The 25529-nt window shown below is 38.7% G+C and overlaps 1 pseudogene; it reads left to right on the top strand.

Moving 5' to 3' along the window:
• The window catches only part of LOC122746618, a 100171-nt pseudogene extending 75434 nt beyond the window's left edge, over nt 1–24737 (top strand).
• The last annotated feature ends 792 nt before the right edge of the window (nt 24738–25529 follow it).

Genomic DNA, 25529 nt, shown 5'->3' with positions numbered 1-25529 from the left:
AACAATTAATTCCAATATTATACAAATTATTTGGAAAAATAGGTGAAGAAGGAGTTCTACCAAATTTGCTTTATGACACAAATATGGTGGTGATACCAAAACCAGGCAAAGCAAAAACAGAGAAAGAAAATTATAGACCAATTTCCCTAATGAATATTGATGCTAAAATCTTAAATAAGATATTAGCAAGGAGATTACAGCAAGTGATCACCAGGATAATACACTATGACCAGGTGGGATTTATACCAGGAATGCAGGGCTGGTTCAACATTAGGAAAACTATTAACATAATCAACCACATCAATAAGAAAACCAACCAAAATCATATGATTATCTCAATAGATGCAGAGAAAGCTTTTGACAAAATACAGCACCCATTCCTAATAAAAACACTAGAGAGTTTAGGAATAGCTGGAGCTTTCCTTAAAATAATAAACAGTATCTGGGGGCGGCTAGGTGGCGCATTGGATAAAGCACCGGCCCTGGATTCAGGAGTTCCTGAGTTCAAATCCGGCCTCAGACACTTGACACTTACTAGCTGTGTGACCTTGGGCAAGTCACTTAACCCCCACTGCCCCGCAAAAAACAAAAACAAAAACAAAATAATAAACAGTATCTACCTAAAACCATCAGCAAGTATTATATGCAATGGAGATAAATTAGAGGCCTTCCCAATAAGATCAGGGGCGAAACAGGGATGTCCATTATCACCCCTATTATTTAATATTGTACTAGAAATGTCAGCTTTAGCAATCAGAGAAGAGAAAGGAATTAAAGGAATTAGAATAGGCAAGGAGGAAACAAAACTATCACTCTTTGCAGATGATATGATGGTATACTTAAAGAATCCTAGAGAACCAACTCAAAAATTACTTGAAATAATTAACAACTTTAACAAAGTAGCAGGATATAAAATAAATCCACATAAATCATCAGCATTTCTATACATGACCAACAAAGTCCAGCAGCAAGAAATAGAAAGAGAAATTCCATTTAAAGTAATGGTAGATAATATAAAATACTTGAGAGTCTACTTGCCAAGACAAACCCAGGAACTCTGTGAACACAACTACCAAACACTCTTCACACAAATCAAATCAGATCTAAATAATTGGAAAGATATCAATTGCTCATGGATAGACAGAGCTAATATAGTAAAAAATGACAATACTGCCTAAATTAATTTACTTATCCAGTGCCATACCAATCAGACTACCTAAAAATTATTTTATAGAGCTAGAAAAAATAATAACAAAATTCATCTGGAAAAACAAAAAATCGAGAATATCCAGGGAAATAATGAAAAAAAAATTCACAGGAAGGTGGGTTAGTGGTACCAAACCTGGAGCTTTACTATAAAGCGTCAGTCATCAAAACTATCTGGTACTGTCTAAGAAATAGAGTGGTAGATCGATGGAATAGGCTAGGCACAGGAAACGCAGTAGTAAATGACACTAGTAATGGAGTGTTTGATAAACCCAAAGACTCCAGCTTCTGGGATAGGAACTCAGTATTTGACAAAAACTGCTGGAAAAACTGGAAGATAGTATGGCAGAAATTAGGCATAGACCAACATCTTACACCTTATACTAAAATAAGGTCAAAATGGATACACAATTTAGACATAAGAGGTGATATCATAGGTAAATTAGGAGAGAAAGGAATAGTCTACCTATAAGATCTTTGGAAAAGAAAACAGTTTATGACCAAACAAGAGATAGAGTATATTATAAAATGCAAAATGGATTATTTTGATTACATTAAATTAAAAAATTTTTGTACAAACAGAAGCAATGCATCCAAAATTAGAAGGGAGGCAGAAAGCTGGGAAACAATTTTTATGGCCAGTACTTCTGATAAAGGCCTCATTTCTAAAATATATAGGGAACTAAATCAAATTTATAAGAATCCAAGTCATTCCCCAATTGACAAATGGTGAAAGGATATGAACAGGCAGTATTCTGATGAAGAAACCAAAGCTATCTATTCCCATATGAAAAAATGCTCTAAATCTCTAATGATTAGAGAGATGCAAAGTAAAACAACTCTGATGTACCACCTGACACCTATCAGATTGGCTAAAATGACAAAAAAGGAAAATAATAAATGTTGGAGAAGCTGTGGAAAAATTGGAACACTAATGCATTGTTGGTGGAGCTTTGAACTGATCCAACCTTTCTGGAGAACAATTTGGAATGATTCCCAAAGGGTTATAAAGCTATGCATACCCTTCGACCCAGCGATACCACTTTTGGGTCTTTTCCCCGAAGAGATCATGGAAAAGGGAAAAGGACCCACATATACAAAAATATTTATAGCTGCTCTTTACGTGGTAGCAAGGAATTGGAAGTTGAGGGGATCCCCATCAATTGGGGAATGGCTGGACAAGTTGTAGTATATGAATACAATGGAATACTATTGTGCTGTAAGAAACGATGAGTAGGAGGAGTTCAGAGAAACCTGGAGGGTCTTGCGTGGGCTGATGATGAGTGAGATGAGCAGAAGCAGAAGAACATTGTACACAGTATCATCAACATTGAGTGTTGATCTACTGTGATGGACTAGATTCTTCTCACCAATGCAATGGTACAGAAGAGTTCCAGGCAACTCATGATAGAAGAGGATCTCCAAATCCAGGAAAAAAAAAAAAAAAAGAACTGTGGAGTATAGATCCTGAATGAACCATACTATTTCTTTTATTTTTGGTGCTGTTGTTTTTCTATTTTGAGGTTTTTCATCATTGCTCTGATTTTTCTCTTATAACATGACTAATGCAGAAATATGATTAATGTTATTAGGTGTGTGTGTGTGTGTGTGTATGTATATATATATATATATATATATATATATATATATATATAAAACCTATGTCAGATTGCCTGCTATCTAGGGGAGGGGGGAGGGAGGGGAGGGAGGGAGAAAAATCTGAAATTGGAAGGCTTGTATAAATAAAAGTTGAGAACTATCTTTACATGTAACGGGAAAAAATAAAATACTTTATTAATTTAAAAAAAAAAAAAGAATCCTTGACTTAAATGAAGGTATAGTTGGGATGTTTACCAGATTTGTTGAGTATGCAAATCTGGAAAGGATAGCTACGGCAAAATAGCATGAAATTTAATAGAAATAAATGCAAAGTCCTACACTTGGGTTTAAAAAAAAAAAGCAATAGTATTTGATCCCTAAGTACAAAATTGAGGAGATATACCTAAATAACTGTTCATGTGAAAAAGGACCTAAACGTTTTAGTGAACTCTTTTGTTTTTGGTTGGTTTGTTTGTTTGTTTGTTTGTTTTTGTTTTGTTTTTGTTGGGGTTTTTTTGTTGTTTTTTTTGTTGGGCAATGAAGGTTAATTGACTTGCCCAGGGTCACATAGCTAGTAAATGTCAAGTGTTTGAGGTTGGATTTGAACTCAGGTCCTCCTGAATCCAGAGCTGGAGCTTTATCCACTGTGCCACCTAGCTGCCCCCTTAGTGAAGTCTTTAGTTCCATATGAGATGATAGTATAAGAAGGCAAGCAAAACAAAAACCTTAACAAAATCTTTAGCTGCAGTAATAGAGCCATAAGGTCCAGGACAAGGGAGACTATTTGCTAACTGGACTCTTTTCTGATTAGACCAATCTGTAGTACTATATTCAATTCATTTTAAGACGGTTATAACAAGGTGAGCAACATGTAGAGAATGGTGACCAGGAGGGTGTTAGGAAGCAAAACCATGCCATATGAGCACTGTATGAGAAACTGAGGATGTTCAGTCTGGAGAAGAGAAGACTAAGGCTTACATAAACCCAATGTATGAAAAAACTTCCTAGCAAGTTGAGCTGTCCAAAGGTGGAATGGGCTGTCTTGGAAAGTAGTGACTTCCCCATAAATGGAGGTGTTCAAACAGTAACTATTGGCTTGTCAGATTTGCTCACTCCATCAAGTACCTACCAGTAACATTCAGCCAGTTCCAGAAAACAAATCCTGAAGGCCTTAACTTTTTCATACCTAAAGGTATAGAAACAATAATTATTTGAAAGAAAATTATAATAATGAAAAAACATACTGAAAATTTCTGGGATGCAGTTAAGAAGTCCTCAGGGGAGAAGGGAAGACCTGGCTTCAATTCTCAACTTAAATATTGACTGTTTAGTCAATTTAACTCTTTGGGCCTCAGTTTCCCAAGCTATGAAATAAGGAGATTAAACTTGATGGCTTCTGGAGTCCCTTCTGACTCTAAATCTATGATCATATGATCTATGATACAATAATATAATCACTGTCCTCAAGGAGTTGATATTCTATTGGAGAAAACAACACACACACACACACACACACACACAAAGAAAGAAAGAGAGAGAGAGAGAGATGCAAGATAGTTTGTTGGGAAAAAGTATTATCAGAGCTTAGGCTCAGAAAACCAGATTGCTGGGGGCAGCTAGGTGGTACAGTGGATAGAGCACCGGCCCTGGAGTCAGGAGGACCTGAGTTCAAATTCGGCCTCAGACACTTAACACTTTCTAGCTGTGTGACCCTAGTCAAGTCACTTAACCCCAGTTGCCTCACACACACAAAAAAAGAAGAAAAACACTGAGGTTACAGGACACCCCAGTCCCACAATAAGCCCCAGGGACCTGAAGGAATCTTGATGATGACACAGAATCAAGGTTCAATGAGAGAAGAGACAAGAAAGAAAAGGGAAATGTAAAAGGGAAGTTCTTAACACACTCCCAACTATTCTGGTATGGAGAAAGAGCAGACCTATCTCTAGTGAAGTCTGGGAATCAGAAGTAAAGCCTTTGGTTCTAGGTGTTCTTAGAAATAGATAAACTAGTCTTGTATATTTCCCTAAAATTCATTTGCTATGGGGAACAAGGTTGAAGGCATCCAATGATTTCACCCTTTCAGCACTAGCTGAAAGCACTGTGGTACTTAATGAATTTAACCTTGTGAACTTGGAATGTTCTCCTCACTCACCTCCAGACCATAGAATTCCTACTTTCCTCCAAGTTTCAACTCAAGTGCCACACTCACAATTGCCAGTATCCACTTAAAAATTGTATTAATTCTGTGTATGTTTTTAAATGTATGTAAATGTAACCTTTGTTTCTGTTTCATTTGTGTCTTTGTAGTTTCTGTTTCATTTATGTCATTTGTGTCTATAGCAGTGTCAGGCATATAGTAGACAAAAAATAAGTACTTATTGAATCGATGGATGGATGAACCTAGCCATGAAAAACAATAGCCTTCCTCAATATCACTTTCTCTTTTGTCATTTTCATTATATGTCCCCTGTGTCATTTTAATTGCTAGTATAGAGCCCATAGCTAGAATTTTGGATAATTAAAACATCTCTCCACTCTCCATCCCTCCACATATTAAATTTCTCAAAAAAACAAATGCTTAGAAGAACTTTTTTCTGTAAGAATTCCCAGGAATGCCTGTAACCTATAGTGATTAAAGATGGGCAGCTGCCTCAAGACCAAGGCAGCAAATGTCTCCAAGTTCTAGAGAGAACTTAAAGTGTAGATACACACAACCTGCCCAGCTATCAGTTCATTAAGGCCAGGTTTCCCTAAGGCTTCCTCTTCCAAACAGTCACTGAGACTTCAAAGAATTTAAAGCCCCTATCACAATGGGCTCTATATGTTAATAAATCTAAAACTAAATCTACAATAAACTAAATCACAAGACTGTGATTACTTCATATAACTTAAATCTATCAAAATGACTCTTTATCTTTTTCTTCCATATCTTCCTCTCTCCACTGCCCCCCCCCCCCCCCCCCCCCCCCCCGCAAAAAATTTATGTGATTTTATCAGTATTTACAGATGCAGACTGACCACTCATCTCTAATCAACAAGCATTTGCTAAGCACTTAATATGCACCAGGCATTGTGCTAAGTGATGGAGATACAAAGGAAATTAAAAACAGTCTTTGCCCTCAAGGAGCTCCCATTCTATTGAGGAGCTTGATGATGATCATGATGACAGGACCATGATGATCATTATCATGATAATGAGGAGCATAATGAGGACCATCAGGACGATGGTGATCGCCATGATTATGATCACCATGAGGATCATTGCACTGATGAAGATATAAGCGCATTCACACAAATATGTATTTACATGTGTGTACTTGATTTTTAATCAATTCACCCTACCCCAACTTAAAGTAAATGATAAGATGGCAACTCAATCAATTTTGATCATAGAATTTATGACATATAACAATCTTTGAAAGCCATTTGATGAAATGGAATGGCACAAGCCAGAAAGCCTGTTCCAATTAACTGAGGGATTTCATCATACCCTGGTTGTTAGCTGGAATCAGGAAAATTCAGGACCTGGTATGAATATGGAGTTCTAGCTAAAATCTTTGACCAGGAACTCTCTGGCATGGGGAGAGAACAGGCTCCCACTGCAGCCTTGGATCTCCTCCTCCCATTTTAGGTGGAAGCAGACCTTGGGATGGAAGAGTTTAGACTTTCCCTCTTCCCATAAGTATCCTGGTAGTATGCCCACTGATTCATGTGATGGCACTGTCTACCTTAGGAGACAAGGAAAGACTGAACATAGATTCATCATACTTAAAGGGAACTTCCTGAGCACTCCGCAAATGGGAGAAAATGAATTCTAGCAACCAGAATCCATAAGTTGCTCTTTATCAGATGTGCTCCATAGGCTTGAATCCACTTTCCCCTAGGCTGTGTATGTACTTGTGTCATAGGCTGTCACAGACTACTGGGAGGTGGGGGACAGGTTGGTATTTCATACCAATTGACCTTACTGTATCTCCTGAGTAAATAAATATCCCTAACTAAAACTAAGCTGGCTGACTATATTGATTCTCCCTGTTAACCTTGGGGAGAAGAACCCCAGTAGGGGCTTGAGATTAGAGAATAACCCCTGACCCTGTAAGGGTACCTCTAGAAATCTGAGGGGATGATATAACCAGGCTGTGGGGTCTGAAACTCATCTGTGAGAATGGGAGTTGGGAAAAGGATCCTCAGAGTTTTTATATACAAACACATATGCATACCATACATACATACATATATATATGTATATATATATACACACACATACTATATATATATATTTGCGCACACACACACACACACACACACAGAGGATAGGGGCTTCAAGAAAATAGATGCTACAAGATAACCATAGAGAGAGAGAGATCACACTAGCAGCTGAGAAAACCTGGAAAAGTCTCTTACAGGAGGTGGTATTTTTGAGTTTTAAAGGAATTTGGGAATTATAGAGACAGAGGGGAGAAGGTAAAGCATCATAGGAATGGGGAATAGCCAGTTCAAAGGCATGAAGATGGGAAATAGAACAGCCGCTGTGTAGAACAGCAAACAAAACTATTCAGTATTGTTTTTTCCAGTATTGAGTGCATGAGTGGGAGTGGGGCATAAGAAGATGGGAAAGACAGGTAGGGAATAAATTATAGAGTCTTAAATGCCAAACAGAAGATTTTAAATTCAATCCTGGTGGCACCAAGGAGTCACTAAGATTTATTGAGTAGAAAAGTGACATGGTCACTTAAAGCATATCTTTAAGAAAATCATTTTGTACTGTGACATTTAAAATTTAGTGTGTGGTAGCCTTATTTCTGTCCCAAGTTTAGGGAAAATTAGCTGGGATTTCTAATACATTTGCTACTTATAAATTAGAAGCTTTAACACCAGTTTGGGGGCATTAAGCATTTATTAAAGCATGCCAATTATTAGTAAAAAGAGAACACCTGGGTCAGAAAGTTAAGAAAAGGCCCATCTAGGGGGCAGCTAGGTGGTACAGTGGATAGAGCACTGGCCCTGGAGTCAGGAGGACCTGAGTTCAAATCTGGCCTCAGACACTTAACACTTACTAGCTGTGTGACCCTGGGCAAGTCACTTAACCCCAATTGCCTCACTTAAAAAACAAAACAAAACAAAAGGCCTATCTAGCCTAGAGTTCCAGCCTCACCTGGTTCTTCCTCCTGTCCTCCTCCACCAGCCTGTTGAAGAGCCAAACTGACTGAGGAAGCCCCTTCTGAATCCCAAGAAGAGGCAGTCCTTATATACTGCTCCAAGATAATTGGCTAGCATCACCCAAATCCATTGATTCACTGGACTTGAGGGTGGTCCTGAGAACACACCCTCTTGAGACTCAGCCAGGTGTGGTTTCAATCAACTTCAAGTCAACTTCAAGTGAGTCAATCAGCAGAGTCAGTCAATCCAATCAATTCAATCAATCAAAATCAATCCCCTTGAGCTGGGGCCTTTGGGCATTTGGCAAAAGCCATTATTTTCTCATAGTACTTAACCTGATCTTAGAAAAAGAAATTTAACAAGCCAACAATGAACTTCCTATGAAAAAATCCCCAGGACCAGATGGATTTAAAAGTAAATTCTAATAAATATTGAAAGAACAATTAATCCCAATGCTATATAAACTATTTGGGGAAATGGGGGAAGGAATCCTACCAAATTCCTTTTATGACAAAAATATGGTACTGATACCCAAACCAGAAAAAGCCAAAACAGAGAAATAAAGTTATAGGTCAATTTCACTAACGAATATTGATACAAACATTTTAAATAAAATGCTAGCAAAAAGATTGCACTAATATATCACAAGGATCATACATTATGAGCAATGGAATAGAATAGGTACAAATCACACTATAGTAAATGACATAGTAATACAGTCCTTGACAAACCCAAAAATCCAAGCTTTTGGAAGAAAACTTATTTGACAAAAAATTTGAAAGTACTTCAGCAGAAACTAGGTATATATCAACATCTGACACAGTATACTAAAATAAGATAAAAATGGGTACATGCTTTATATATATAAAGGATGATATCATAAGCAAATTAAGAGAGCACAAAATCGTTTGTGTCAGATTTGTGGACAAGGGTCTTCCCTTGGTACCAAAGAAGACATAGAGAGCATTACAAAATATAAAAGAAAAATTTTAATTATATAAAATTAAACAGCTTTTGCACAAATAAAACCAATGCAACCAAAATTATAAGGAAAGCAGAAAACTGGGAAAGAATTTTGAAAAAAAGCTTATCAGATAAAGGCCCAATTTCTCAAATATATAGAGAACTGAGCCAAATTTATATAAACACAAGTCATTCCCAATTGATACATGGCCAAAGGATATGAACAGACAATTTTCAAACAAAGAAATCAAAGCTATCTATACTTGTATGAAAAAAAAATGCTCTAAATCACAATTTATCAGAGAAATTCAAATTAAAAGAACTCTGAGGTATCACCTCACACCTATCAGAGTGGCTAATATGACAAAAAGGAAAATATTGGATGTTTGAGGGGATGTGGGAAAACTGGGATGCTAATAATCCACTATTGGTAGATTTGTATAAGTGATCCAACCATTCTGGAGAGCAATTTGGAGCTGTGCCCAAAGGGCTATAAAACTGTGCATACCCATTGATCCAGCAATACCACTACTAGGTTTATATCCCAAAGATATCCAATAAAAGGGAGGGAGGACCTATTTGTACAAAAATATTTATAGCAGCTCTTTTTGTGGTGGCTAAGAATTGGAAATCAAAGGGATGGCCATCAATTAGGGAATGGCTGTTGGTGGTGGTTCCTTGTTCTCCAAGATGACATGACATCCTGGTGATGTCATGACTTGTAGTAAATTGGATTTAAGTGAGGGAGGGTGCAAGGTCACCAACCTCACTCTCTCCTCCAGAACCATCTGTGTTCAGTGGCAAGATATACATCAGGAAGATTAGAGATGGCCCCAGATGTTTAAGGCAATTGGACTTAAGTGACTTGCCCAGGGTCACACAGCTAGTAAGTGTCTGAGGTAAGATTTGAACTCAGGTCCTCCTGACTTCAGGGCCAGTGCTTTATCCACTACACCATTTAGCTAACACTGGGGAATGGCTAAATAAGTCATGGTATATGATTGTAATGGAATATTATTGTGGTATAAGAAATGACAAGCAGAATGATTTCAGAAAAGCCTGGAAAGACTTATATGAACTCACGTATAGGGAAGTGAGCAGAACCAGGAGAACATTGTACACAGTAACAGCAATGTTTGGTGAAGAATTGTAAATGATTTAGCTATTCTCAGCAATACAACGATCCAAGATAATCCCAAAGGACTAACGATGGATGAAGCATACTATCCATTTCCAGAGAAAGAGCTGATATTGATTGAATAGAGACTGAAGCATGCTATTTTTCACTTTCTCTTTTTCTTTTATTTTAGTGTTATATAAAATCACTAATATGATAATGTTTTACATAATTGCACATGTATAACCTATATCTGATTGCTTACTACCTCAGGAAAGAGGAGGGGTGGGAGGAAGGCAGAGAGGGAGAGATTGAATTTGGAACTGAAAACTTTAAATAAAAATGTTTAAAAAATAAAAAATGAAGGAGTTAATTAAAAATAATAGAAATAGATGAGGCAGGGACAATAATTCAGAGGTTCTTGCAATAGTGCAGGTGAAGAAGTGCTGAGGGTCTGAACTGGGGTCGTGCCTGTGTGGGTGAAGAAAAGGGGAGTTTTGTAAATGTTGTGTAGAAAAATCTTAAAGAGTTGCTCAGAGACACTAGGATGTTAATTTACTTGTGTATATTGACATGGTTAATATGTGACTAAGACAGAATTTGAATTCAGGTCTTCTTGACTCCAAGGTCAGCCCCCTCCCCACTAATCTACCTCTCTTTCATGTTCATAATGAGGTTCGCCTTGAAAAGGGTTTGTGGTGTATTAAAAAAAATGGCAGTGGGAAACAAAAACCTTGCTTCTCCAATCTCCTACCACCCACTACGCACAAGGACTCAGTTTCAGGGCTCCACTCCTGGGTTACCAGCATGGGAAAGAAGCATAGCATAGGATCATTCTATAAACTAAGAATTAATAACATGAATAGGTGGGTGAATGAATGAGAAATCATTTACTAAGTGCTTACTATGTTTCTGGCACTGTGCCAAGTATTGGGGATAGAGATAAAAGAAAATCCCTGCCCTCAAGAAGCTTACATTATATTGGAGGAAGGCAACACATAACAGGGAGCTTAGAAAGGAGAGGGAGCATTCATGGGTGGCAGGATGGTTTAGTGATATCTGAGAAAAGAGATGTATCCTTGGTTTTGAGGAAAGATAAGGCAAAAGTTCAAGCCTTCCAGTCAAGGGACTAAGAAACATAGTCCAAAGGGATTGATGGCAGGGGGTTAAAGATGATTGGAGAAGAGTCAACATAGTCTAGAAATGGCTGGGAAATGAACAAAGAGCTAGAAGATATCCTCTCATTTTAGAGATGAGAAATCTGAGACTTAGAGGAAGGGAAGAAGAGAGGGAGAGAGGGAGGAAGGGAGGAAGGGAAGAAAGGAGGTTGTGAGGAAAGGAGGGAAGGAGGAAAGAAAGGAAGGATCTTTTATTAAGTACCCAGTATATGTAAAATCCTGCACTAAGCACTTTATAAATATTATCTCATTGAATCCTCACAAAAACCCTTCTAAGTGGGTGCAGTTATTCACATTTTACAGTTGAAGAAACTGAGGCAGACAGTGGTTAAATTGCCTAGGTTTGTACAACTAGTAAATGTCTCAGGCCAAATTTGAACTCGGGTTTTCCTGACTAGACTTTTTTGTTGTTTGTTCAATTGTTTTCTAGTCATGTCTCACTCTTTGTGACCCTACCTGGGGTTTTCTTGACAAAGTTGCTGAGGTAGTTTGCCGTTTCCTTCTCCAGATCATTTGACAGATGAGGAAACTGAGGTGAACAGTGTTAAGTGACTGGCCAGCTAGTAAGTGTTTGAGGTCAGATTTGAACTCATGAAAGTGTCTTCCTAATTCTAGACTTAGCACTCTGTGCCACCTAGTTTCCCATGAACGAGGTCAGACACCTAAGTGACAAGGCCAGGCTTCAAATCCAAGTCTCCTTACTCAAAATCCCACACTCTTCCAACATTATCGCATAGCTCTTGTACCTTCACCCTGCTCAAAACCAAGAAAGCAGCTTGTGTCACTGGAGCACTGATGACCTAACACAAACATTGTAATTTTATTCCAATTTTGAATTGAAAATCTTGCCAATGCGTGACCATATTTATTAGGATTATATCTGTTCTATGGCTGATTCAGGGTTAACAACTGTATGGTATCCATTAAGGAGGAAGGGCTGAACCCTGTTCGTGTTCTGGGTTCACTGACCAGCTCATTTGGGTTCCGGCAGAGCCTGAGGCATTTTTGCCAAACCTTTTTTTTATTTTAAACCCCTCCCCCTTTAATTTTCAAACCCTTGTGTATTTTAGTGGAAATTAAATACATCTGTTTCTAATTCATTTACACTTAACTCATCAAAATCTGTTGCTGAGCTAAAGCAGGTCTAAGGAGACCTATAATAGGGTGCCATTTTTTAATCCTTTTCTGAGCAAGAGGAAGTGCTGTGCAGCCAGACAAAAAGATGTTCCAGGCCTTACCGGAAGAGGTGGTGAAGAGAGAGGGTTCCAGTGGGCTCCCGATTCCAAAACCACAGTCTTTAAGTTTGCTCCAATCTTGGCAGATCTCTCTTCCCATCCATGCTGCTGACAGGCCACTTGATTGAGATGTTATTGTTAGGGTGAGCGTCTCCATGAGTGTGTGTGTGTGTGTGTGTGTGTGTGTGTGTGTGTGCACGCGCGCACGCGCATGTGCGCGCGCATTAGCTTCCTTGTGGTTAAAGTTATTTCATGGGACTAATTCAAACTTCTTGTGGCTTTCACTCCTGTGCACACCTCCCTCCACACACACAAGGATCCGATGGTACAAAATTAAGTGACCTTGACCACCTATAAAATAAGGCAAAGTAAAGAGCAATCCCAGGCTCCTCAGAGAGGATCTCAGAGAGAATCTATGCTCTATGCAATTGCAGTGTTCCCACACCCCCTCCCTTCCCACAGGCTTAAGCCAGGTGGAAGAGACAATGCCAGCATGACCACAGACAGGCCACGTGCTCTCTTCTGAGGCAGCTGAGAAAGGGAAAGAGATTCCACCTCGCTGGCATCACATCAGCTGAATGATGTCAGGACAGATGTCCGTGTCAAACCAGGTCACCTGTATCCTCCATGGATCACCTCCAAGGAGCCTAGAGGGCTCTAGGTTGGTTGGACCATGCACCCTGGCCTGAAGATCAAGCCTGTAGGTATCTTGTGGTGAGTCCTACTGTCCCCAGTGGATGAAAATGGAAGTTCCCTAGATTGGGAGAACAATGAAGTTAACCAAGTAATTAACTATAATCAAGCACTTATTTAGAACATTTGACATGTCAGCTGATATATCAACTCTGTTTGGAACTGTCAAGCTGTGTGTCCTTGGGCAAGTCATTTCCCTCATCCATAAAATTAAGGAGTTAGATTATCTAATTTCCCATATCCCTTCCATCCCTAAATCTATATTCCTGTATTAACCCACCATAGCTCTAGCTTCTTCAAATTTTACCTCCATATGAAGTTTGGAAGTGATGTTCCCAAACTCTGATTATCCTTACCCCTCTTTCTCCCCTCGCAGTACCTTTCCTAAAGACTAATCAAAGAAATTTCATCTGGGAAAAGAGGTTTTTTTCTGTCTTTTGCCAAATTATAGTTGAAGATATTATTTATTTTGTGACTTTGATTTGAAAAAGTTTTCTGCCTTTTGCCAAACGATAGTTGAAGATATCATCTATTCTGTGATATTCATTTGAAAAAGGTTTTTTCTATATTTATAGCAGCTCTTTTTGTGGTGGCTAAGAATTGGGAATCAAAGGAATGCCCATCGATTGGGGAATGGCTAAACAATCTGTGGTATATGATGGTGATGGAATATTATTGTGCTATAAGAAATAACAAACAGGATGGTTCCAGAAAGGCCTGGAAAGACTTGTATGAACTAATGTATAGTAAAGTGAGCATAACCAAGAGAACATTGTGTACAGAGACAGCAAGATTGTTTGATGAAGAATTGTGAATAACTTAACTATTCTCAATAATACAATGATCCAAGACAATCCCAAGGAACTGTTGATGAAACATACTATCCACCTCAAAAGAAAGAACTGATATTGATTGAATACACACTGAAGCATGCTATTTTTCACTTTCTTTCATTTCTTTCTCTTAAATGAGTTTTCTTGTACAAAATGACTAATATGGTTATGTTTTACATAATCACATATGTATAACCCATATCTGATTGCTTGCCACCACAGGGGATGGAGAGGGGAGGGAGGAATGGAGGGATAAAAATTGGAATGCGAAACTATAAATAAAAATGTTTATTATTTTTAAAAAGGTTTTTTCTGTCTTTTGCAAAACTATAGTCAAAGATGTCTATTTTGTGACCAAATGTCTTCCATATAAGGATAAATTCCTCTTTAGAAATAGTTTGCAGGACAAGTTATGTCTCTCCAATTGGTCTTATAGTAGATGATTCCTTTTTAATAGATGAGACCTCCCCCAAATCCAATCCATTTCTCTTTCTGCTTTAGCTGCCAGGAAGTACCCAACTACATTTAGGGTCCAGTTCCAGCAACTAACTTACACCAGGTGGCTAATGCCAGGTGCATCAATTTATTGGTCCTTTTTGATTGATTTTCATTCTGCAGCAAGGTGCAGAAATTTCAAATACATAGCCCATGGGCAGCATAGAGCCCACAATACCTTCAAGTGTGGCTTGAGCTGGATTAAAATGTATTTCCTATCTGAGTTCAATACATGGATCATTATTTTTAAAAAGAAATATATAAATGTGTGGTTTTCTAAATCAATATGCAGCTTGCAAGGATCCTTATGTATGCTTTGGTGGGCCCCATCACTATTTGTGTTTCACACTGATTCAGAGCTGACTAATATTCTGCCTCTAACATACTGGCTTTGATACTTCAGATAAATCTCTTAACATGTCAGTGTTATAGGCAACTTCCTAAAATTATAAATTACAAAGGAGATGACAATCTACTTTGGTGGAGGAAATGTCCTCATAACAGGAGTCCCCCTATTTGAATGATATCAGGTCCAACCCCTATCCCTATTATCTTTGCTGGTCATAAGCTGCCTCTGATACTTTCTGGAAACAAGTGAGTCTAAATTTAGGAATTAATAGTTTGTTTATTGCTATAAACAGGACATTAGAATGCTCCAAAGTCCTGAGCAAGACCTCTTGTTGCTCATGGTAATGACAAATTGCTGAATCCTGCTTACCAGAGGCTTAGATGTTCCCTATTTATTTGCATGCTTTTGAGTAAGACCTAGAATCTGGCATGATGTTGGATTCATGGGGCACTCTGGGATACTTGGCTTCCTACACTAGTGTCCCTGGGGAAAGAGCTTCTCATCATGTGCAATGCTGACCACAGAAATCAGAATTCAGGTTACATCAGGAAAACAAGTTGTCTTAGAAATGCCACAGGATAGTACATCATAGAGATTTCATCACATCAGTGATAAAAATGTGCCTTATTTTTTTAACCCTTATTAATGCCACAGAGGGGCCCTGTGTGGTTATTTTTTCCATATAGGATCTCACATATGACTGAATGATTTTTGTGTAAAGAATTAATTGTTATTTGAGGTTTTTATGCCTCAGCAAGCACTGGCCTGGGGCTCTGCAAACCGCACAGTGCTCCACCCATTGGTTGTAGCCGTTGCCAGGGCTCTGGCACCTCACGTCATCACCACTCACCTACGCCTACATGGGCCTGGCAAAATTATAATGACTGGAAGCCTAGTGAGGGCAGTCATGTGACTGTCAGAGCGGCCATCCCATTGGCTGGGACTGTGTGGGGTGTTTCTAGGTTTGGAGGAGGAGAATTGGGCATTGTAGGTGGAAGCTGGAAAGTGACAGGCATTCTGCTGCGTATTTTCAGCTGATTCCTGTGCGGTGGTATTTTTTCAGGTATTATAATTTCCCTTTCCCCATTTTATTTCCTTTCCCTTGATCCTACTGATCCTGTTTGTGTTTTTTTTTTTAAGTTCATTCTTGTTAAAATAAATCTTGTTCTGTTTTGAGGGAGGCTGCCGGTCTCCTTCCTTGCCCCAATATTGCGGTGAGCCGCTTAGCTATCACTCCCCAATTAAAAATTGGTCCCCACGTTTGGGAAAAGGATATTTGAATGTTTTGAGCTTCAGTGTCCAAAATAGTATTACTAGGCCTTGTCTCATGCTGGAGTAAGCTCAGGAGGAAACATTCTCTCATATATATGTGTGTGTGTGTACACACACACATATATATATATATATATATATATATATATATATATATATATATATATACACACACACACATCCATATACATCCATATATACATGCATATATATACATATATATATACACACACACACACATATATATGTGTACTCAAAGCTTGTAGGAAGGGGTCTTTAAAGTCAATTAATCCATCCTGAAGTAAAGCATGAATCTTCAATCCAAGTTCCAGAGAAGTGGCCATCCAGGACCTTTTGGAAGACCTCCAGAAATATCAAATACAACTCCTTCCATTTGGGACTATTCTAATTACTAGAAAATTCTTCCTTACATCTATAATGTCTATCTTTTCTTGCTTCAGATCTCACATTGTATTTTTGACTCTCTTATATACTTAACATGTCCTAGAGTTATCAGTGCATTTGCTTTATCCTCCTAGATTCTAAACCTTGTGAGGACAGGGCCTGTGTCATTTAATCCTTCACTATTTCCCAGCACCCAGTATAGTGGTCTGCATGTTATGGTTAGGGGAGTGGAGAGGGCAAGAGGGTGGAGAACAGAACTGTGATTTCACAATTATAGGGAACTCCCAATGACTGAACTCCTTCTACAATGAAAATCTACACCTGTTTTAGAACTTAAATTTTTTGTGAGTTGCCTGGGGCACTGAGGAGTTAAGTACCTTGACTGGGGTCACAGAGCCAGGATGTGTCAGAGGTAGGACCTGAACTCAGATCTTCCTGACTCAAAAGTTTGTGCTTCCTACACTTTACCATTCTATATATAGTAGGCACTTCATGAATGCTTTTGAAATGAATTTGATTGAATTATATGCCACAGAGTCTTGTAACTACCCTGGATCACAAATCACAATGATCTCTGCTGCATAGTCTGGTTAGACTACCAGGATGCTAAACAAAGCCCAGCCTAAGATACTAATGAGGCAAATGTCACCCAGGACTCAGGAGTTCAAACCCCGTGTAGGCAATTAGCCTTATCTTATTCTATCATTCTAAATTACACCCCCCCACACACTTCATTCAACTATATCACAAACATACCAGTAGGTCCCAGGGGGAGAAACAGGGGGTAATCATGGTTAACTATGCCCCATCCCTGGAAAAACTCAAAGATTTTTCTCATCACTGAGATTAAGGACACCATAGTTTCCTTTTTAAATTATTTATTCTTGGGGGCAGCTAGGTGGCACAGTGGATAATGCACTGGCCCTGGATTCAGGATGACCTGAGTTCAAATTTGATCTCAGACTCTTGACACTTACTAGCTGTGTGACCCTGGGCAAGTTACTTAACCCTCATTGCCCCACAAAAAAAATAATAATTATAAAATAAATTATTTATTCTTTTGAAATCATTAATAATTGTTCACTCTAGAATACACTTTTCCATTTGGAATGTAAATCGAGAAATCTACCCAACCAAGTCAGAGAGTTGCAAAATGGTCTTAGGTCAACACAAAGTGGTATTTAATGCATTGTTGTATCCCTCAGTGGAAGGTGATCTCCTAAAGGGAGGAAATTGCTTTGGTTTTGTCCTGTATCAAGGCAGGTGCTTGATAAATCTTCATTAAATTTAATTGGATTCGATTTCTTTGTCCAGTACATAAACTTGGAACTCTTCATTTCTGGTTACCTTGTAGCATAGGCCACAGTGTTACCATGCTTTTGCAGTCAGATAAATCTCTCAATGAGATCCACCAAGGCAAAAGCTGATTGTCACAACTCCTCTCCTGTACCCATTAGCAAACACTCAGGAAAAGAAATTAGGGGATGGCCTTTTAGTCTGCCAACTGTCCCAAACCTTTTGTCATGATCGAGCTTTCTAAGATGGCTTCCAGAGTCCTTTCATTTAGCATGTGAGATTCTGTGTTTCTCAGCAAAGTGTAAGGTCCTTTGCAGCAAAAACCACTCACTTTTTTGTCTTTTATTCCCTGCACTTGGCAGACTATAAGTGTGGTATCAATCATTGCCTAAGGAATGTCGGTTGATTGATTCATTGATCAACCTAATTGAATATGTTTTAAATGGTTTTTTTTTTTTACTTATTTGTATGCTCATGGGCTCACAGCTCTAGAACTAGAATAGAACTCAGTGACCAACTTCTGAATTTTACAAATGAGGAAACTGAAGTGTGGGGAGGTCAAGGAACTTTAAAATCCCATAGGTAACAGGTGTCCCAGTTTGGGTTTGAACCTAGGTCCTCTAACTCCATCCTTTGCCTAAGTAAACCTCCTTCTGGCCTCCCAGCTATGTCCCCTGCTATTTTCTTTCTTTTTTTGTGGGGCAATGAGGGTTAAGTGACTTGCCCAGGGTCACACAGCTAGTAAGTGTTAAGTGTCTGAGGCTGGATTTGAACTCAGGTCCTCCTGAATCCAGGGCCGGTGCTTTATCCACTGCTCTACCTAGCTGTCCGCTCCCCTGCTATTTTCAATTGAATTTATGTTTCTCACATTTAAAATTAAATTTGATATATTATGACCTTTTATATGGAAGACAGTGTATCAACTTAACAAATAAAGATCACTAAGTAATACCTTCATGGAACTTTAAAGCTTAAGAAGTTCTTTGCATACACATATCATCTCTCTTAAACTTCAACACAGCTCAGTGAGGTCAGTACTGCAGGAAATAGAATCTCCACTTTACAGATGAGAAAGCTTCAGCTCAAAGAGGTCAGTGACTTGCTGGTGACCACAGAGCTAGTAAGAGTCACAGGGGTAATTTAAACTCAATCTGCCTGGCCTCAAGTCTAGCAGTCCAGCAGTACCCAACACTACCACAACTAAATGACTTTTATCCAGTTCCAGCAATGGGAAATTCTCTCTTCCCTTGTCCCAAATAAAAGAAAATATATTATAGAGTACAATTCTTGACCTACAGATGACTTCTCTGGAATCTGAGCTGTGTGAGCAAACCTATCCAGACCTCAATGCCCATTGGAGAGAAGCAACCCAGTCCACATTATCCTTTTTTTGGAGAAATAGCACCAATCCCCTGCACACAAATTTCCCACTTTCGGTATTACAAAGGGCTAGCAGTTCTGTAGATGGGAATGACTGCCCAACTGGATGAAGGCAAACAGCTCACATTTTCCTGCCCATAATACTTTTTCCATCTCCTCAATCATCAGCTGCTTGGGAGCCAGGCATATTTACTTATGAATGACACGGCTTGACTCTTTCCAAACGCCGAAGTGGTTGGTCATCCTCAGTTTGGTGTGTGTGAGCCAACCCTCTGGAATCGAACTTCAGCGGCACCCTGTCCACAGTCGCATTTGGGATTAAAAAAAAAAGCCTGAGGTTGAGGAATTAATTCATAGATGTAGCAGTTCCCTCCAAGCTGAGGAAAAATTAAGCTCAAGATGGTTATCGTTGATCCCTTGGCACTAGCTGGTTCAGAGTTTCCCCAGCTTGGTTAATTCACTCCTTATGTTCACCCCATGTGAGTTCCAGAGTAATCCACCCACCAACTCACCTCAGTCACACCCATAAACCACTTACTTTCACCACAGAGGCGCCAATTGAAGAGAATCTCAGGACACCCTACAGGTTCTTCCAGCCTTGAATATACCCAGCCTTCTTTACTCTATTCCCTCCCATACCCCTTCCAAAAGACTTCAAGGCCATTGATGCTCCCATCAACTCTCTTTTAAAAGCAAAATCCCATGTTGGGCTAAACTGGTTACAACACTAAAATACTAGACTAGAATTCTGTAAGAACACATTTGTATGTATGACTGACAATATTCTTTTAATTTGGAGAGGATATCCACAGGGTCCATGATCATCTAGTCATTTTGTTCATCCATCTCTCCAAGATACCTTTCTTCTGAAGAGTAGTCACTCAATAGATATTTAAGTGTCGGCATGCCAGGCATTGTGCTAAGTGAAAGCATTGCCCCTCAAAGAACTAACATTCTAATAGGAGAGACAGCAGGAAAAAAAAAAAAGGTGTACGTGCATATTGGGCAACAATATCAAGTAGAACTTCTGATAGCATTAGATCCATTATTCTCCTCTCCCCTTCAGTACAGTGTTTAGCATACCCTCCTGTTTTATTAAGAGACTTCTACTGGAATGGAGACAATTAGAAATCGCAGAGCCACAGAGATGCCTGTCTGGGTATATGTATAGATAATGTACAGCTTCAAGGTTTGCGAAGTGTTTTACATATGGAAGCTCAATTGAACTTCACAAAAACTCTGTGAGGTAGATGCTATTATTCCTGTTTTACATATGAAGAAATTGAACCTAGAAGAGATGAAGTTAATTACTCCCTCGTTCATATATTTCTGGTAAACCTATGAATATATATGCATATATATATATATATATATATATATATATATATATATATATGTGTGTGTGTGTGTGTGTGTGTGTCTCTGTGTGTCTATGTCTGTGTGTGCACAAATGCAAGGAGGGTGAATGTTTCTTTAGCCTTGCATATTTTCTAACTATTAAAAGCTGTGAGGTTCAATAACATGGGCAGTTATTAGATTTAAAATATATTGTCTTCCAGCTTCTCTTCCTTTTCCTTTTCTTCCCTCTAAATTTATCTGCCTCTTCTCTCTGATCCATCTTCCCCTCCTATCTCTGTCTCTGTCTGTCTCTCTGTTTCTGTCTCCCATACAACCCAAACATTTCTAAGTCAATCATTTCAGCCTAGGGTTTTGAAATAAAGCTGAATACAGACAAGCAGGTTGAGAACTGGAGAGAAGGAACAAGGCTCAAAGTTTATACTTGAGGAGAAAGAGTGGTAGAAACAGTACATGTCTAAATTGTGCCATGTAGTTTTCATGGACTGTTCATTCCAGAAGTGAAAAGTGTTATGATGAAGACTATAATGATAATCTCCAACAGAGAGGAAAGAAATATAATCATCACCAATTTATCACATGCCTGCAGCTTATGGAAGGAATGGTGTATAGTTGCCAGTCTGGAAGATTCATCTTGTTAACAGGAAATTAACCCTTAAAAAGGGCCTATTGACTCTAAGGCAAATATGGTCTCCTAGTTGCCAAAAGAGAACCTTTTTGCTAAGAATAATAATAGTTAATATTTATATAGTGCTTATTACATGCTAAGCACTATCTATCATATATATATATATATATATATAAAACATACATGTATTGTCTCATTTAGTTCTCACAATTCTGGGAGGTAGGTGTTATTATTATCCCTTTTTTACAGATGAGGAAACTGAGGCACACAGAGACTAAGTGACTTACCCAGATTCATACAAATACTAAGGTCTAAGGCTAGATTTGAATTCATCCCTTCCTGATTCTAAGCCCGGCACTCTTTCCTCTGTATCAACTAGCTACTCTGATCTGATACAGGTCCCACCACCAGGGGGACAATTTGGGGTAAGTCACTCATTTTTCTGTGCCTCATTCTTTTAATCTGTAAAATAGACATAATTATATGATGGAACTTCCTTTGTTTGAAAGGCAGGACTGACCACTACTAGCCTTGTTTTATGTGTAAACAAAGATGAATACTGCTTCCCTAGTAGGATTCAAAAAAGCAGAAATACTCCAAATCTATCCCTTACTCACAATAAATCTTGTTCTTGCACTGGCCTGCCATTGTACCAGAGAACCAACCTAGGGTAATGTGTTTTACTGAATGAAGGAGTTACATCAGTGTCCCCCTTACTAAAATTACCTAACAGACTGTATTTACTTTGTACACATACATATTATACATGTATGTGTACATGTTGTACCCTTCCCCCTGACAGAATATCAGCTCCTTGGAAACAGGAGGCATTGCTTTGTCTTTGTATCCCCAGTGCTTGGCACATAGTTTGGTACACAGTAGATACTAGTGTATGTTGATTGATTTGTTACCTGGAAAAAGCTAATGGTTAGCTAATCAATGCATTAGTGTGTGTTGATTGAAATGTTACCTAGAAAAGCTAATGGTTAGCTAATCAGTGCATTAGTTAGCAAATCTAATCAAAAATAACCAGATTAGTGGTGGGAGTGAGGCTTTTAAGAAGCCTTGGCTTTTTGGAACTATGCCCAAAGGGTTATGGAACTGTTCATACCCTTTGACCCAGTGGTACCACTGCTAGGTCTATATCCCAAAGAGATCATAGAAAAGGGAAAAGGACCCACATGTACAAAAATATTTATAGCAGCTCTCTTTGTGGTGGCAAAGAATTGGAAATTGAGGGAATGCCCATCAATAGGGGAATGACTAAACAAGTTGTGGTATATGAATGTAATGGAATACTATTGTGCTGTAAGAAATGATGAGCAGGTGGAGTTCAGAGAAACTTGGAAGGACTTATATGAACTGATGCTGAATGAGAGGAGCAGAACCAGGAGAACACTGTACACAGTAACAGCAACATTGTGTGATGAACAATAGAGATAGACTTGGCTCTTCTCATCAGTGCAATGATCCAAAACGGTTTCAAAGAACTCATGATAGAAAATGTTCTCAACATCCAGAAAAAAGAACTGTGAATTATGAATGCAGATTGAATCATACTGTTTCTACTTTTGGACTGTTTTTTTCCTTCTTGTTTGAGGTTTTTGCTTTGTGCTCTGATTCTTCTTTCACAAAATGACTAATGTAGAAATATGTTTGATGTGATTGTACATATACAACCTATATCAGACTGCTTTCCATCTTGGGGGGAGGGAGGGAAGTGGGGGGAGAAAGGAAAAATTTGGAACTAAAAATCCAGTAAAAACAAATGTTGAAAACTATCTTTATATGTAATATGTAACTGGAAAATAATGAAATTAAATTTTAAAAAAGAAGCCATAGCTTGTCCTCTGTGGAATGATGTGATGAATGTCAGCTGTTGTCAGGTGATAGATTATGCAATAAGCAGCAGAGGAAGAAGAAATGGGTAATGTTGGTTACTGAGAGTTTGTCAAGTTGGCATAAATAATAAAAAGGTCTGCTGCTTTCCTGGGATATGAATTCAAGATAGGACAGAGAACCTACAAAAACTTGCCAAACCAGGGGACTATTCTACACTTCTGGTGATTTATGTAGTCCAAAATGATACTGCTAGATGGAAGCAAGAAAGCAATGATAAAGATTATACACCCTGGTCAAGAAATTGAAGACCTATGGAGCAAAGGTGGTATCTTTATCACTGCTGACAAAGATAAGAGTTTCAGAAGAGAAAGGCACATTTTGCATTTGGATTTCTGGGACACAACTTAAAAAGTAGAAATGACTAGCCCATGGCCAGGAATGAAGTGTACCTAACAAAGGTTGATAAGAATGAATTTGGCTGGAGCATCATTCTACATCTTCTCCATCTTTTTTGTTCTGATCTCAGGATTAAATATCTCTTTTCCTTGGAAAGTCCAGCACCTCTACTTGTTTCATGAATGCCCTCCCCAACCAAATATTTTTTGCTTTTAACCATTCCCTCTTTACCAAATTCTTGGTTTTGTTTTTAAATCTTATTTTATTGATATCTTTTATTTTTGTGACACTTTCATTTCCAAATGTAACCCTCTCCCCCACTACCACCTAGAGATCCATCCTTCATTACAAAGATTTAAATGAACTAACACATCAACCATGTCTGACAAGTATATGCAGTATTCTCCATCCATTGTCATATCACCTCTGTAAAAAAAGAAGGTTAGTGCATTTTCTCATCTCTTCTCCTGGGTCATATGTCTTCACAACAATTACACTCTCCCTAGTTTTCAACCACTCCTCACCCATTGACTCCTTCCTTTCTGCCTTCAAACATGACCAGATCCATTTATTCTAATGAACAAACAAACAAAACACTTCCCTTGGATCTACAATCCCCTTGAGGGGAGGGGAGGTTCAAATTTCCCTCAGGAAAAGTTTCTTCCTTTCCACAGCCAAACTCCTATAAAAAGTGATCTACATTCATTGCCTCTACTTTCTCTCTTCCCACTCACTTTTCAACTTCTCACCCTCTCCCTAGTGCCACATAAGCCTCCATGGAGTTGCCAGTGCTCTCTGCATATGCTATGCATTTTTCTAAGAGATAACACAAGATACTTATACTCACTATGCATTTCTTCACTTCTCTCTGATAACCATTTTTTTTCAATCTTTTGGAAACTGTTGTGTTCTATTTCTCCCATACAGACATTCAACAACATGTTAGAACAACCTTGGGATCATTAAAGGAGTCTTGTAATTTCCTGAAAGCAATTCAGAAATGCTCTCCTGCTTCTATTTAATTTAGGGACAAACTCATTGTTCATTTGCATGGTCTGTGTTTCTGAGGTTGTCAATTATAGGTAGATATTCATTTGTTTTGATGAGACTAGTTTCCCCATTGGGCATTCCTTATGCTGATAAAATCACAGACCCAGACACCCCCCCAAATCTTCTCAGGGTTACCAATGCCAAAAAACCTCACACCTCAAGAATATAGCCTCTTTGATTCTTCTTCCCCTCAATCCTAGCCTATTCACTAATCCCTTTTTCCAATTTCATGCCAACAGATAGTCAAAGTAACAGTTGTGGATAGATCCAAGGATGATTGAAAGATCATGGCAAGAGGTGCATCCATCACAGGTGTCACTTGTACCTTTAAGTCTTCGATTGCAGCCACACTGATGATAGAAGTAGCTGTCTACATAGAATCCCTTTATAAGTATCTAAGGAAAAAAGAAAGTCTCCAGCCCATGAGTAAGCAGCACTCTTTCTCAATAGCTCTTCACATTCTCAAGTAGCCCTGGGAAAGAGTTTAATGCAAGTCAAGGACCTTTGACTCTCAATAAGCTTTTTGTGATCCCGATGTGAAGTTTTGAACAAATAGCATATCCTCACGTGGCACTCATGTGATACTTTATCCCAGGCCCCCACACGCTTCTTCTCCCCTTGTCTGATCTCACATTGGATGCAAACCACAGAATTTCCCAAGAACCCAGAGGGAAACAATAGCAATTCTCAGATCTGTGTCTCATTCTGGCAGCAGGTTTCCCAAAGGGCAACAGGTTCAGGAATTTATTTATTTCCAAGCAAGCCCAAATGTCATTCCTGAGTGGAAAGGGAACAATATGGTGTCCATGGTAGTAGACAATAGGTATAGCTATACTCCTTTTGGGCCTAATCATATTTACATATGTGGAGAAGGAGAGTTCTTTTGGCTATTGATTCAGAAAATGATTTTTTTCCCCATCCACCCGAAGAACCCTCAGAAGGGAGCTGCTCAGAGGATCTTTCCACATCTGGCAGCAGGAGTTCCATGACTGCAAAGTAAAAATGAAATAATGCACATACCAAAACATAAACACATTGTAAAGTGTATTCGGCCTCGGATTCCAACCCCAGCA

The sequence above is a fragment of the Dromiciops gliroides genome, chromosome 1, assembly GCF_019393635.1.
Source record: "Dromiciops gliroides isolate mDroGli1 chromosome 1, mDroGli1.pri, whole genome shotgun sequence".
NCBI lineage: Eukaryota > Metazoa > Chordata > Mammalia > Microbiotheria > Microbiotheriidae > Dromiciops > Dromiciops gliroides.
The sequence above is the reverse complement of the archived record's forward strand: the minus strand, read 5'-3'. Positions and strand labels throughout refer to the sequence as shown.